Source organism: Grammomys surdaster, unplaced genomic scaffold (genome assembly GCF_004785775.1).
Source record: "Grammomys surdaster isolate TR1022 unplaced genomic scaffold, NIH_TR_1.0 67, whole genome shotgun sequence".
Taxonomy (NCBI): Eukaryota; Metazoa; Chordata; class Mammalia; order Rodentia; family Muridae; genus Grammomys; species Grammomys surdaster.
The window spans coordinates 12298900-12316144 of record NW_021604569.1 but is presented as its reverse complement, the minus strand read 5'-3'; the positions used below and the strand labels follow the sequence as shown (position 1 = coordinate 12316144).

The window sequence follows — 17245 nt, the reverse complement described above, 5'->3', positions numbered from 1 at the left end:
GCCTCGATTCACTGGACAAAAGACTTTATTGTATAACAAAATAAAACATGCTTCCCTTCCAGAGACTGCTTTGTGACAGTCTTTAAAAATGAACATACAAAGGAGCTATCCAGAAACTTGGCAAAAGTTATTTTAGACTTGTTCCTTCTAAAATATCTGATTTAAAGGGTTCTCAGCTGGTTTTTCTGGCTTGCTGATCAGTCTTCAAACAGTCTCTTTTTCTGGTCAGTTGTGAGTCGGAGGGATTAACAGAAGTAGTTGGATCTTATTTCTGACATTTATAGGCATACTTTTTCTAAGCTGATTAACTGTTAATGTAGAGGGAAAGTTCAGGCTCTTGTCAGGACTACAGCGTTCACATCTGGCCCCCTGGGATGCTGGAGTACCCCCTCCTGCCACTCAGAGGATCACCACCTCTCTCCCTTCCAGTGCTACACTTCAAGGGCCCTTTTCAGTCTTTTAATGAATTATGTTGTTAATCTTTTATCTCCAGAGTTTCTTTGAGTTCTCAAATATCCTTAGGAGTGAAACATTCCATGTGACCTGAAGATGAAATTTATTCTCCCCAGTAAAAAAAAAGTAATCGAGATAGTCTTCCATTAAAAACCTTCAGGGTCAGAAGATGCAGCCAATTTCTCACAAGTATAAAACTGAACAGTGTATTCTGGCAGAAATTTCCTGCCCAGTCTATTTGCAGTGAGAAGCCTATGATTGGATAGGAAAAAGGGAAGCATAGCTAAGGGTGGCAGGGAGAGAGAGAGAGAGAGAGAGAGGGAGAGAGGTGGAGGGAGAGGGAGGGAGAGAGGGAGAGAATGATGCAGAGAGAGACAAGAGGGGAGAGGGAGAGGCGAAATGGCTGTGGCCTTGGATCCGCGTCGCACCAAGTAAATTGGTAGATATGAAATCTAAAGTTTAGGAATATTGGGATAACCTTCTAAATTGTGTGGGCATCTTGTGATTTGAGTATTTGCTGATATGTAAATCCGTTGGTTAACTTTAAGCATTAAGAGCCTTATTTCTACTGGATACTGGGTATTGTGATATCTACCACGAGGATGGCGGCTATTGTCTGGGGCTAAGCTAAGCGCTATGGGGGTGGTGGAGTTGGCTCAGGGGCCATGCCTAGAGCTAGCCAGCCAGCCACCATGCCAACGTCTTGTGGGCCTCAGGCCGGCACCACTGAGGCCGCTAGTCGGTGCCAGACTCTAGTGTGGGAACATGGCGGCAGAGCTGGGAGCCAGCGGCCATCCATTTTGAATATTTCCCTCTACAGGGTATCGTACATGCTACTGACGGGATGATTCCACTCACGGAACATGCCAGAGTGATGAAGACAGAGATGGGGACCTAAGCAATGGTTGAACCAAGAGTGTGCCTGGGGGTGGCAAAGGAATTCCTTTGTGAGGACAGAGAGATGCCATATCTGGATAAAACGTGTGGTCACACACCCCACATGGGATAAACTGTTACAGTACTTTATGAAAACTATGCATGCCAGAAAGCACAACCAACAACAGTCCATGCAAACAGAGATGAAATCCAAGGAAAGCCAGTACTTTTTTGGTTAACTGTGTGGAGTTAGTGTAGATTCCTTAGTTTTGATAAGATATATAAAATGATACCATTAGGAGAAGCTGGGTGATAGTACATAAAAAATTCTCTGTACTATTATTGTGACTGATTGTGAATCTTAAGAATTATTTCAAACTAATAATTAAAAATAAACTATTAAACAAACCTCAGGTCAAATAGCCTAATAGATGATAGTTAGCTAAGAAACGAATGAGATAAATTACTGAGAGGGAAGAAAAAAAGGTCAGCATCTTGTTAATGATTTAGGAGACAGATGAAAACAGTCTTTTAAAATTCCTTTTTTTCAGTACAAGGTCTTGCTACACAACCAGGCTGTCCTTGAACTTACAGCTCAAGTTGTGCCTCTGTCTCCCAAGTGCTAGAGTATAAGAGTGTGCTACCATACCCGGCTAGGTAACATTTCTGAGAACTTAATATCAAACATTGTTCTAAGCATTTTTATATTTACAAGAGTCTTTTTTTAAAAAATACATCTTGTTTCTTAAAAACATAATTTTGTGTATTTGGTTAAATTGTAAAGAAAAGAGAATTACTAATGACAAAACAAAACACTCCCAAAATAAACCCTAGGTAACAGTTAATGCTCAGGACAGGAAGAGCAACGTTGAGGGGCTAGAGTGGCAAGACTTGTGTGTGTATACAAATATGTACATATTTTTCTGTGAGCATATTTCCTTTAATTTTAAATTAAAATTTACATTAACTCTAAAAATATATTTCTTTATTTAATGTGTGTTCACACATCTTATGAAACACATATAAACATTGGAGGACAATTTGCAGGAGATGCTTCTTTCCAACAGGAAGATAGTGAGGATCCAACTAAGACTGTCAGGTCTCAGTTACGTTTCTAGTACTGTGATAAGACACCATGCCCAAGGCAACTTACAGGAGAGAGAGTTTGTTTGTGGCTTATAGTTCCAGAGGGCTAGAGTCCATGTCCTTTATGTCAGAGAGCAGGGTGTCAGGCAGACCTGGTGCTGGGGCAGTGTCAGAGAGCTCATATCTTGAGATATGAACATGAGGCAGAGAGAGAGAGAGAGATTGAGAGAGAGAGAGAGAGAGAGAGGGAGGGAGGGAGGGAGGGAGGTGGAGGGAGAGAGAGAGAGAGAAAGGGAGAGAGGGAGGAAAGGGGGAAGGAAGGGGAGAGGGGAGGAGGCATAGAGGGAGGGAGGGAGGGAGGGAGGGAAGGAGGGAGGGAGGGAGGGAGAGACACTGACTCAGAAGGCAAGAGTCATTTGAAACCTCAAGGCTTGTCCCTGTGTTGTGCTTACTTCCACAAAGTCATACCTCCTAATCCTTCTGAAACAGTTTTACCAACCGGGAGGAGGGGGGGCTAAGTATTCAAATATATGAGCCTGTGGGTCCATTCTCATTCAAATTACCACATCAGGTTTGGTAGTATATCTTGCCAGCTCTTTAACCATAAGTTTTAAGTAGCATATACATGCATACATGAACATACATTCATGTATGTGTCATATAATTTATAAAATGACAAATTATGTGGTAAATTATAATATATATATATATAATTATTATATTACATATAATTATATATTAATTGCTATATGTAATTCATTATCATATATGATATATAAATATTATATGTGTACACATACATATATATGTATACACACACACACATACACATACATAGGTACAAAATAACATAGAACCAAGGACAATTTGTGATATGACTGCAGTTGTTTTATTCACAGGGTTGGAACAAACAGAGATAGTTTGCTCCCAACAGGGATAATCTGGCTAGCTTTTTCATCTTCCTGTGGCTGCTTGCCCTGAAGATTGTCACAGGGATCCTTGACAGAAATTCTAAGAATTGTGTCCACAAATGAGTAGTGCTGTGAGGGAGATGAAAACTATTTTCCTAATGCACTTCAACCAATTGGCTATCAGGCAATCAATCAGCATCAGCCCATGGCCCCCAGGGAGGCATAGGTAGACCTCCATTACCTATGCTGACAAATAGAGCTATGAGCCCTCACTTTCTTGTTGTAGGTCTCTAACATGTGGAGACAAGGAGACAGCAGGGTATATAACACCTAAGGTTAAGAAGAAAGAGACTCAGAGCACATGAGGAGGCAAGGACTTAGAGATTCTGCAGCAAATCAGAGCTCCTGAATGGACCAGATCCCAAGGATTCAGACTGGAACCTTTCCCTATTCATGCTACTGACTGATACTGTCTATTTAAGGACACTTAGGGAGATGGATACACAATGGTCAGACACAGACAAACACATAGACAATGTAAGAGAAACCAGAATGTTGGTTTTCTGTTGTGACAATATCTGAGACAGTCAACTTAGAAGGAGGAAATACTTATTTCTGCTCATGGTTTCAGAGGCGTGACTGCAGTTGGTATATCTTGGTGGGAATGTACAGATGAGAGAGTTTGCTCACCCACTGTGCATGACTGAGGAGCCTTCTTATCCCAGCATGACTATACAACACAGAGACAACAGTCAGCCATTACAGTATCTCCTTTAAGGTCTCAACCCCCAGTCAACAAATTCTTCCTTTAGAGCCACTGCCCATAGATTAGCAAATACACCTTTAGGGGACATTTAATAGTCATGTCACTACAACCAGAATGAGGAAAGGTATGGAGTAAGACTTTTGTTCAGCACGTTCTTTTAATTCTACACAATACCATGTGCCTTTAACACATTCCTTTTACAGGAATGATCATGGACTAAGGACTGAGTGGCTCCTTCTCAAAATAAAAACATGGCTAATATATGAACACTGGCTTCCCATAAACATCTAAGCAGTGTGCATGTGTGCATATGTGTCTTTATATATGTGTATATGGATGTATTTATTATGTGTATATGTGCATGTGTGTGTGTGCAGTGTGTGCATGCATGTGTGGGAGTATATGTCTATATGCATGTACATATGAATATGTGTACATGTGTGTGTAGATGTGTATGTGCATATGTGTGAATGTGAGTGCATGTGTGTATGCATGTATGTGCATGTGTGTGTGAATGTGCATGTGTCTATGCATAATGAAACCTCACAGTGATATGAAAACACTACTTGTTTTTTACTGTTCAGACCCTTTCTGTGCTTGCATAGACACATGCAAGGCCTACATAGATGTAGTTCAAAAATGGAGTCTTGCTATGTATTACTTTGTGACTTAGATTTTTAGCTTACTAGTGTGTCTTACACGTCTTTCTGTTTGGGTCATGTGTTCTTCCTCAGTGGTGTTGGTGATGCCATCACGAAACTCACTGCTCTTGTTGATGAGCTGCATGTGGTGGACAAGGATCAGGGAAAGCCAGTGCTTGGGCCATGTGTGTGACCCTCGAGTTTTGTGTTATCTTCTGTAACTAATTTTATCTACTTGTGTTAAAGCCACATTATGCCTGGACATGTTATCAGTCTGTCTTTACAGATGAGGAGTGACACGTAATGAAGAGAAGGGCCTTGCCTACATTCCCAGTCACCAAACACTCTCCAAGCCCACTCTCTACCCCTTTACTACAAATACTGTTGTGCAACTTAGTTTGAAGAAGAAATACATGGATTCCTTTTCTTGCTAATAACTATGCATCTATATCAGAAGAGATGATTACTCCAAATTTTTATATATTTATAATAAACATGTGCCTGTACCTTATATTAATTACATATAAAATGACTATAGATGACATGAAATGATGTATATTTTATACCATATTTAAATTACATGTATAGTCACACGTTATATCACATATATCATATAATATATATTAGGCACATATCACATCATATGTAAGTATTTACATATTTTTTTCAAAACAAAAATAATGAATAATATTGCATCGATGTTTAGTCACCACTTTTTATTGAGTACTTAAAATGAGTTAAGCCTTGTTTTGGGCACTGGAGCTAAATGAGATGGTCTCTGACATTCTAATCAATGTTGTAATGTGGGGACTTGTAATTAAAATAGTTACTAATTACAAAAAGAGTTACAGGTTCCTGAGTGTGTATACTCAGCACAGCAACTGGTCTTGCTGGAGAGATATGTGAAGACATTTCTGAGACTATGATGTATGCAGAGAAGCTTTAACTACTGTCAGCTAGGCTCTATGCCTTTCTAGCTCAGTCTATGAAATAGCATTAAGTAGAATTGGATCTAAGAACCCCCTTAGAGCTATACGGTCCTAACATCACTCATACAAGAATCTCTAGGATTGGGCTCTCCTTACTACGCACAAATCATCAGAACGAATTAAACATGTAATCAAAAGGCTTATTGTGCGCTACTTGAATGCTTTGCTGAACTAGAAATAAAATGAAAATGGAATCATTTCCTCTTTCAAATAAATATTGTATGCTCCGAGCTTCACTAGGCTCATTAGCGCTGTAGGATGGCCCAGAGGTGATTTACGTTACTTATAATGTGCGCAGATACTGTAAGGCTCCTTTAACTTCAGGCATGTAAGCACCACAGGATTTTCTATCCTTGGCTCTCCACTTAGTAATTCCTGTTTCTCCCTTTCTAAAACCTACAGGTAACTTTTTGAGTCCTCAGAGCAGGCAGTCATTTTAAAAAGCTCTTTATTTGCTCAGTATTGTGAGTCAGTCAAACCAAGCATCGTCATGGGAATGGACTGAGAATTCCAGTTGGGGCTTTGATGTGCTTTCAGGTTAGACCAGTCAGGGCTTGTGGGTTCTATAAATGTGAAAATTCTTATCAGTATGATAAGAAGGAAATGATCATTCTTTCACTGGACATTTACAAGATATCATGAGCATCATCATTTTTGATCTGGTAATTGGAAATCAATGATATTAAATAATGTTTTCAATGCCAACTTGGCCAAAGAGCCAGATTGGGTGTATATCTTTCTGATACTAGAATATCAGCATTTCCACACAGCACCTCAAATTTTTATTTTATTATTTTTTAGAATAGGGTTCAAATTCTCTGAGTATTTTCAGGTTGAAAAGTGTGGTACATCCCTACATCCCAGCCCCTTAAGACCAAGAGGGCTTGACACTATGTGACTTTTGAAGCAAAGGTACACATTTTCCTTTGTTTACCAGAACATTTGTTCTTGGTCTCCTGAACACCATGGCAGGAACCCGAGTGTACAGATGTCGCCATGCTATGCAGAAACCCAAGACATATGCAATAGCAGCATGTGCGGTTATTGAAGGTGTCAGCTCTAGTGAACATGAACTTTTGAGACATCCCAGTTCATTTGCCGGACACTTTTCATAATTGAAGATGCTGCTGCTGATTCCAGCCTCCAACGCTTCATCTCCCTAAGACTTGTGTCTCTTCCCACCTGAAGCTCCAGATCATACCTTGGAGGACAGAGGAAGTCCATTCTTGTGTGCATTTCTGACTCCAGAATACTGAACATAATACAATTCTTATTGCTTTGTGCTACTAAATTAGAGTGATTTCCTTTGTAGCAAGCAGTGTTTTGTAAAGTTGGGAACAGTGTTATTGTTGCCTGCTCTATCTTCTATCTTACTGTCAGAATCTTATCAGTTTCCTCTGTGTGTCTCCTCCTATTTCTTCCTACCCGTGCTGGGGATTGAACATAGGACCTTATATACATAGGCAAGTATTCTGCCATTGAATTACTAATACTCTCTTAGCCAGGATCTCAGCCATTTCTAGTAGAGAGGCTCTACAGGCTAAATCAGGACTTTGGAAGGATTTTGTTATGAGTTCTATCAATTTAAATTTTATGCAAATCTCAAATCTTCAGCTCCTCTGTACATTAAACATCCTCCTAATAAGTCCTGTTTCTGAGCAGTGGCTGTTTCCCTGTTGTCCAATGTGAGTATCTACAGCCCATTTGCTTACCCTGCTGATACACCTTATCATTTGATTACCCTAGGCATCTTGTAGGCCCAAGAGGTAGATGCTCCTACACCCTGTTCTGAGCATTGAATTCTGAGCTTAGGAATTCTTGTGTGTTCTGATTTTTGAAAATTCAAGTTCAGGTTTCATTATGTAACTGCAAATTTTACATTTGCAGTAATTATACAATGACTAGAATACCTTTTGATAGAAAAAAATAGTACAGTATAAGGCGAGCATATAAATCCCAAAACTTAACACATGTGGAAAAAGAAAAAAAAAAGATGCGGAATAATTCTATGTTGCAACTGAGAACTTTTACCAACCCGTTCATTCCTTCCCTTTACTGGTAGTTCTCAATAACAATTGTAGAGTGTGGTGGGGTGTAGCACTCTGTGATGTCTAGGCCTCATTCTAGTCCCTTCAGAAAGGGGCCATTCCTCATTACTTTTATTCCTTGAGATATAATATCCAGTGGGATATTTTCCAGGGTCCTTCAACTATGTTGTAGTGAAATAGGCAGATGAAACTTTTAGAAGTTTTAGTTTTAATTTTTTGAGCCATGAGAAACTTACTCATAGTGAGAAACCTACTTGTAGCGAACCCTAGATTGGAAGTAATAAGCACATTTCATATGACTTGTGTTTTTTTCTTTTTAGAATCAAACAAAGCTGGATAGAAATGACTGATATGTCATATCACATCATATGAAATCATATTGTATGATCATATTCCATGTCATATATGAAATGACTTGCTGATATGGTAGTAAGTAAAAACTACTGCCTCTGTGTTTGGTGAGATGAAATGATAACAGCTTCCAGCCCCTGAAGAGGCATGATGATCCCTGCCATCGCCTCACCTAATTCACTAGACTGATGCTTGATTCAAAGCAGATGAGTCCTGGAGACGATCCTCATCTACTACCACACTGGCTACCTGGCAACCTCAGTGCTACTGTTGTGGTTTTGTGAAGAACAATCCAATATTGCATACATGACATAAATTTCTTCACCCTTGAAATGCGCTGCTTGGGCTGGAGAGATGGCTTAGTGGTTAAGAGCACTGACTGCTCTTCCAGAGGTCCTGAGTTCAATTCCCAGCACCCACATGGTGGCTCACAACCATCTGTAATGGGATCCGATGCCCTCTTCTAGTGTGTCTGAAGATAGTTACAATGTACTCATATAAATAAAATAAATAAATCTTAAAGAAGGAAATGCGCTGCTTTTCATCTTTCTAAGAGATGAAGATAAAAATAATTTAGCATTCAGTAGTAACAGATAGCCGCATGCTTTTTCCCACTTGTCCCAGGTTCATACTGATTCTCTCATTTTGTGTCACAATGGAGTCAAAAGAGATCTGGGCTTTTTTATGAGGAGCACATGGATTAATTTAGGTGAGTTACTTCTCCTTGGCTTAATCAGAGGCCATACGGTTTCTCTAACAGAACCATCTGAGGAAGGAAGAACAGCTTTGAGAAGAGCTATAGTTTCGTTTCCTAGGACTGTCCCAGAGTCATCTAGGCATTGACTTGTGCTAATCATGGCAAGAAATGATCCACATTTCTATGAAATTTCCATCTTAAGATTCTCTGATATTGAAGCCAGAGAATGAAAATGAATGAAGTGAGGGGGTGTGGTTTGCATATTGACTTTGGGAGAGCCCCTTCAGATAGATATTTTGAGTCAGGACATATCAATTGTCTACAATCATAGACTTGATTAGGATTTCAAAATAAAAGCATATATCTGGGATGTCTATATTCAGTTGTTTGGTTGTTGAAGTTTATAATGAAACAGGATCATGTATCCTGGGCTAGGTATGTGGATCAGATGGCTTGAACATACATATTCTCCTACCTTTATCTTTGCATTTAGCGTGCTGGGATTAAAGGTGTATGCCACCTTGTCCAACCTCTAAACACATTTCATCTTCTTTAGGATACATCTCAATGATAACTGGATACAACTTGTATCATTTTGACTTTATCTCTTATTCCAGATACTGCCATGAACAACCAGTTAGGCATAGGTTTTATGAATTTCATAGGATCATAGGAGATATATCTTCCTCATTGCTGTAGCATGGGTGTCCTAGTTAGCTTTCTATTGCTGTGATAAAGACTATGCCAAAGGCAACTTGGGGAGGAAAAAGTTTATATGCCTTACATATCTCAGATAATAGTTCAATGTGAAGGAAAGTCAGGGTGAGAACTCAAGGCAGAAATTAAAGGAGAGGCTGTAGAAAAATGCTGCTTACTGGTTTGCTTTCCCAGTTTTTTTTTAAAAAACTACTCAGGACCACCTTCTCAGGAGTGGTACTATGCACAGTATGTTAGGCTCTTCCACATCAGTTGTCAGTAAAGAAAACTCTTGACAAACTTGTCTACAGGCCAATCTCGTGGAAGCAAATTCTCAGTTGAGGTTTCCTCTACCCAGATGACTCTCTACCCAGATGACTCTAGCTTATGTAAGATTGGCAAAAATCTAGCTAGAACAATGGCATTCTCTTACAAATTATCTATCCTTTATGCACATACAACTCAGAATTTCACAGCATGTCTCCATACATGGAATAGTACTTGATTATTGAGCAATGGGAGGCGACAGATTTATGTTTTCTGTCTTCTTCTCTGGTGGACGATGTTAGTGTCATATATAACCCAAAGCATGTAGTGCCCAGTCTTACAGAGAGAAGGTAAACTTGGGACCTAGGATATGACCCAGTAGATAAAGTGCCTGTTACACAGTATGAAGATGTTTTGGATATCTATCATCTACATAAAAGTGTTGGGGGCCAGGCAGAGATAGACTCCCTGTGAAGCCAGTTTAGCTGAAATGGTGAATTCCAGATTTAGAGAGTGATTCTATATCAAACAGTATGGTGGAAAGGAGTAAAAAAAAAAAAAAAAGACACCTAGCATTCTCATCTGGCTTCCACACTTGTGCATACCCAAATCTGTGTGTTTGCATGGATGCACATGCGTCTATGCAAACACACACACACACACACACACACACACACACACACACAAAGGAGGTCAACTCAATGTTGTATTTATCTTTATGTTAGCTTAATTTCTTCTTTTTCCTTCCCTCCCTCCTTCCCTCCCTCCTCTCGCTCCCTCTCTCTCTCTCTCTCTCTTTCTCTCCTCTCTCTCTTTCCTATGTGTACACGTGCACTTGGAGGTCAGAAGGCAACCTGTACAAATGTGTTCTCTTTTTCATCATATGGGATTAAATTCAAATCACTGGACCTGTAACTAGTACCTTTCCTGCCTCAGCCATCTCTCTGAGTATTGTCCATTTTCTTTCTCCATTTCTTCTCTCTTTCTCCAACTTCTGATTTCCATAATCACATCACCAAACAGAAAATATTTGTGTTTAAATGTTTGTCTGAGAGTTGTCTACAGTGTGGAAATATGTCTTCAGTGTCCTACAAAGACCTGGTTCATAGCCCATGATTCTATTGGAAGGTGATGGAGACTCTAAGAAGTCACACCTTAGTCCAAAGTTGTTCTGTAATTGTATGAAAGCCTGGTGTGTTGGTAAGTCTTTGTCTACTTGACACAAATATAGACATATTTGGGAAGACATACCAATCAAGGAATTGCCTCCATCTGATTGTCTTGTGGGGGCATTTTCTTCATTAATGGTGGCTATGTAAGGATCCAGCCTACTGTTACCCCTGGGCAGGTGGCCCTGAGTTATATAAAAACGTAGATTGAGTAAGCCATGTTCTGAGTAGACACCAAGTAAGCAGTGTTCCTCTATGATTCTGACTTAGTTTTTGCCTCCAGATTCCTGCCTTGGCTTCCCTCAGCAATGGCCTATAAACTGTTCAATAAAATAAACCTTTTCCTCCCCAAGTTGCTTCAATCACAGTATTTACCACAGCAACAGAAAGCAAACTAGGATATCAAGGCAGAGGTAACTGGGACCTCAGCCCTTTCTTTGGCTTTTCCTGGTAACAAAGTGAGCAAATTCGATCATCATGCACAGTCACCATAAACCCCAAAGGAATCATACCATGAAACTAAGGACTGAAACCTCCAAAATTCGGAGCCTAAAGAATAAGGTCATATGCCACCTTCTTTTTGTGTAATGGAAAACTCACTATTGAGGAAGTCTCGGCGATGGTCTGTAACATAATGATTTCATAGGTGTTTGCAGTCAGATGCTATATAGACTGCATCGCTGGTCTCCTTTCCTTCCCCCCTTCCCCCTCCTTCTCTCTCCTCTCCTCTCTTTACCTTTCACTTCCCTCTCTTCTCTCTCTTTCCTCTCTTTTAGTCTCATTTCGTAAATTACATAAAACAGGACAAGATAAGTCAAGTTCCATTACAACCAAGAAATGCATCGAAGAATTACAACACTAAACATTGTTTAGTTGCCAACCACTACTCTAAATAATGTATATGTACTTATTAATTTACTTCATACAATAATTGCATGGAGGAACTGGTATTATTTCTATTTACATGGAAGCTAAGGCAGAGCTAATTTTAGTTACCTTCTGCATACATTCTGGGCAGTACATATTGAAGCTAGGAGACCATCCAGACTTCAGTGCCTGCTCTCAGAGCAGTGCCTATAAAGATTAGGAACTCCAGGGTGAGAATCAACACTAGGATGCAGGGAGACTACTGGTGTTTGATTGCTAGCATTTAAGGTGCAGCATTTTCTTAGGCAACTTACAGAGAACAATCACACCTTCCAGCAGAAATAGACAGCCTGACTCACAATAAAGCACACATACCTTGGCCCTGCAGAAGAAGTGGAAGGTCTGGATCATTATAAATACCATCTAGGCTCCCCAGCTAGGAGAGAAGCTCTCAATCTCTTTAGGGACCACCCAGACACCCAAGCTTGGATCAAAGGTCTCATTTGCATTAGAGAACAGAACCAAGCTCCCCAGACAGAGCAGAAGGCTTCATTCTTTTTAAAGAACAGACCCAGACCGTCCAGCAGAATAGAAGATCTTATTCTCCATAGAGAACACATCCAGTCCCTTCCCCTAGAGTAGAAGGCCTCATTCTCCACAGAAGTATGGGTGGTGTGGGTCAGCAGCTAGCTTGCTTCATGTGATTGCTGGAAAAGAAAAACATCATGATATTTATTTATGATATTTGCAAATGCATGATTCTACCTAGTAATTTATGACAGTTTTCTGGACTTTTAATCACAGAAATGGCCTTACAAATGATTTCAGCCTGTCATAACAGAATAAATAGATGGTGTTTACCACATCACGCTCCGAGTGGAAGTGGCTGGTAACATCTGGGAAACAAAACAAATAGGATTAGGTAATTTCAAAAGTGTTTCATTTTTCACCTTCCTTCACTTTGCTCAGTTTTTCATGTTATGCTCAAGTAGAATATGCGTCTTAATTAGAAGAAACAGGTCATGACTCCACAGGCAAACAGAGCCATTGTTCTTTTGAGCCATCTCCTAATCCTCCAGCTTGAGGTCAAGCTGCATGAATAAGAGGTTCCCTGGTAGGGAGAGTTTGTTTTTTCCTTTTGGTTTGAGTTGCTGATAATTCCTTTTCTCTACTATCATTAATGCCCAACTTTAAACTGGATGCTGTAAAATGTAGTCACATGGAATGGAGTTATTCAAATGGCCAAATTTATTAGTATCCTGGGATGACGACTCCACGTGAAAATGAAAAGAACCCCACAGTGATAAGAGTGTAAGTCCACAGGGAGGTCACCTCATCCCCTGAGCTTGCCCTGCAGCTAACAGAAGATGCAGAGATGAGCCAGAGCGAGTGCACTCCAGAGTGGCTTTACAGAGAGGTAGTGTTGCAGCCTTCAAACAAGAGACCTGGCTGAAAGATTTCCACCATGATCCATGGTTTACTAAATCAGGCTAACAGTTATATCTGTATGGTCCTCTGTTGGTTACTGGATGGCAACTGAGAGGTTGGTATCTGTCAGACACTTGTTCAGGAGAAGAAGGGAGTAAATGCTCATCTGTGCTTAGCACAGTGAGGGTACATCACTTGTTTAGAAATGGTGGAGCCAAGGGAGGACAGAAAGACGGCTCAGTGTACACAAGAATGAATAAGTGAGGGAATGAAATAAACAAGAGAAAGAAATGGTGGGACTAGGCCAAAGTGTTTGCTCTGAAAACAAGAGGACCCAAGTCTGATCCCCCTTAAAAAACTTGGTGTGGTGTCTTACACTTGCAATCCCAGTGCTGGGTAGATAGAGATATGAGGCTCTCTGGAGCTTGAATCTAAAGTTCCTGTGACATTTTTCTGTTTTATAATGTTTTAGGGGCATTATTATTTTAAATGTGATTCCTTTGTTTATTTTTCTAAGGCTGGTGTAACAAATTACCCAAACGTAATAGCTTAAACTAACAGAAATGTGAACGTAATAGCTTAAACTAACAGAAATGTGGTTTTCTTTTTATTTTTGTTTGTTTTTGTGTTGTTGTTTTGTGTTATTTTTTAGCATTCTGGACTCTACACTTGTGAAATCCAGAACTAGACAGCACCATGTTCCCCTGACACTTGAAGGAAAGCCCTTTCTCGCTTCTGCATGCTTTCCGACGGCTTCCAGAAACATCTTATCCTTAACGTTGAACTTCTAAGACCCGTTAGTCAAGACTTGAAGCTACCTTTAAATTGCCCATGAGAACATGTTTTCACTTTAAAAATGTTGTGAGACTTATTGTCATTTTAAAAATGGAAACGTGGTTCGCTGCGCTCCAAGCCTCCTCGCCGCAACCTCCGCCCCGCGGTAGCTGCCGCTGCTCCCGCCGTCACCGCCTCCGAGAACATGGCTGTGCCTCCCACATACGCTGATCTTGGCAAGTCCACCAGGGATGTCTTCACCAAGGGCTACGGCTTTGGCTTAATAAAACTTGATTTGAAAACGAAGTCCGAGAATGGATTGGAATTTACCAGCTCAGGTTCTGCCAACACAGAAACCACCAAAGTGAACGGCAGTCTGGAAACCAAGTACAGATGGACTGAGTATGGGCTGACATTTACAGAGAAGTGGAACACAGACAACACCCTAGGCACTGAGATCACTGTGGAAGACCAACTTGCTCGTGGACTGAAGTTGACCTTTGATTCATCTTTCTCACCTAACACTGGGAAAAAAATGCTAAAATCAAGATAGGGTACAAGAGAGAGCATATCAACCTGGGCTGTGACATGGACTTTGACATTGCTGGGCCCTCAATCCGCGGCGCTCTGGTGCTTGGCTATGAGGGTTGGCTGGCTGGCTACCAGATGAATTTTGAGACCTCGAAGTCCCCAATGACCCAGAGCAACTTTGCAGTTGGCTACAAGACAGACGAATTCCAGCTTCATACTAATGTGAACGACAGGACAGAGTTTGGTGGCTCCATTTACCAGAAAGTGAACAAGAAATTGGAGACTGCTGTCAGTCTCGTCTGGACTGCAGGAAACAGTAACACTCGCTTTGGAATAGCAGCCAAGTATCAGGTCGACCCTGATGCCTGCTTTTCGGCCAAAGTGAACAACTCCAGCCTGATTGGCTTAGGGTACACGCAGACCCTAAAACCAGGTATCAAACTGACGCTGTCAGCCCTGCTGGATGGCAAGAACGTCAACGCGGGCGGCCACAAGCTTGGTTTAGGACTGGAATTTCAAGCATAAATGAATATTGTACAATCGTTTAATTTTAAACAATTTTGCAGCATAGCTACCTTCAGAATTTAGTGTACCTTTTAATGTTGTATATTGGGGATGAGAGAGTTGACAAATACCACGTTAGACCTCCAGGCTAAGGATGACTCGGCTTCAAGGCGTTTCTTATTTCAGAGGTACAGCAGAAACCCCATTCCAGAAAGGGTCCATTTTAGCTGTAGGCGTGGATTGGGGAGGAGCCCCTTTAGGGATGCCAGGCTGCAAGTGGAAGGTGGGAGCGTGTGGGTCCTTTGTAAATCTGTACCCATCCCCCAGATGAAATTGTGACTTCCTGAGCATCAAACCCTGGTGTCCCAATCCTATCTGCTTGCTCGGAAACATGTACACACCCTGTTCCCATCCTAGCCCATCAGTTACCTGTTTTACACCAAAAGTAGTCTTTAGGGTGTGGTTAGCTATTTCTTTTGTGTCATTTTAGGGTGGAGAGGGTGAGCATGACGGAGCCAGTCATTCAGGACGTAATTCTTCCTTGTGTTGTGGTGTGGTTTTCTTTCTTCTATTTTTTTTAATTTTTTTTTCTTTTTTTGCCATTGCACCAGAGTAAGAAATAGCTTCTGGGTTCTCTGGCTCTGAGCTGGGCGGGTGATTGTGGTCACACCCTGAGAACACTAGGGATCTCACCTGACTCCTCTTGTAGCCTCACCACTATTTTCTAGCAGTTTAATGGGTACATTACAGTCTTCCAATTTGTGTGGAATTAGCTCCTCCCCTTCAAATACTGTAATTAACATTACTTAAAATAAAACTTGAATAAAATACTAAAAAAAATAAAAATAAAAATGGAAACGTGGCACTGGGGAAGATGCTCTGCAGTTCAGAGCACTGGTTGCCTTTGCAGAGGACCCAAGTTCAGTCATAGCACCCATAGGGTAGCTTGTAACCATCTGCAACTCCAGTTTCAGATGAACTGATGCCCTCTTCCGGTCTCCACGGACACTCGGCACACACATGACTCACAGCCAAACACCCATGCACACAAAATCAAACAAATGATGAAGGAAAACAGGAAATCCATGTCCTTAACTGTTGTTATACAGATTTAATGAACTGATGTAAGAAATGATCATAGCTGGGTTACTGGGTCACTGGAGAGCCTGACTAGTTGTTATCAACGGAAATACAGAGTCCAAAGTGGTAGAAGTACTTTAAATATTCTTATTCTGAAAATACTCAGGACTTTTGGACTTGGTGGAATTTGAAATGTTGATGTAAAGACTCTGCTAGTCCTTGAAGGAACCTTGCTAAAATGACTAAAAGGCAGGATCTACATGGCCAGTCTTGCCCTTGTAGACATCACTACTGTTCTCAGAAGCTTTGTTTTTGAAATGTGGCTCTAGCATCCTTTCAGTACGGTTGTTGAGACACTCACTATGAATTAGAGCTGGTACTTAAGGCAAAAGTCTAGTTTTCATTTTTGCCTAGATTGTTACAAACTCTTATGACGAGGAAATGTTCTAATATCTGATGTCCTTATAGTTACATACAGGTAATAGTGTGTATCATTTTCTACACCTTTATATTCAGGTGCAGGTGTACACACCTACTTTATATATAGGCCTGGTATAAAAATGTCTTATTGACTTTATTCAAAACAATTTCTCTTCCTAAGAGTTTATCATTATTACTGCTATAACTCTTTAGGGAATGAGAATAATGACTTATTGACTAGGAACTTAAGGGATGTTGGTGCAATAGAGGATGAATGTACACAGGGTCTCACATAGATGCAGTTCTAGGGACAGCAACCTCTGGACACCACCTTCCTCTCTACTCCTGATTGACACAAAGCTACATACGTCTGCTTAGCTTTTTCTTTTTACACATGTACTTACTCTAGGCTTTTAAAAGGAATGTCTTCCAAAGAAGGGAACTAATGTGTTTGAAGGAATACACACACATACAATGCACACATGCATGCACACTTGCACACACAGATGCACACACATGTGCAAACATGCACTCATGCACACACATTCGTGCATGCACACATGCATACCTGCCTGCACACGTGTGCACACACCGTGTAGGTGGGAGAGCGAAAGTTACATCAAAAGAGTGATTGAGAGAACTTGGCAGAGAAAGCAACTTCTTCGAACCATTTAACACGCCCACATTAATC

At 40.7% G+C, this 17245-nt stretch overlaps 1 pseudogene; it reads left to right on the top strand.

Moving 5' to 3' along the window:
* The first annotated feature begins 14224 nt into the window (after positions 1 to 14224).
* On the top strand, positions 14225 to 15100 carry LOC114630397 (annotated as a pseudogene).
* The last annotated feature ends 2145 nt before the right edge of the window (positions 15101 to 17245 follow it).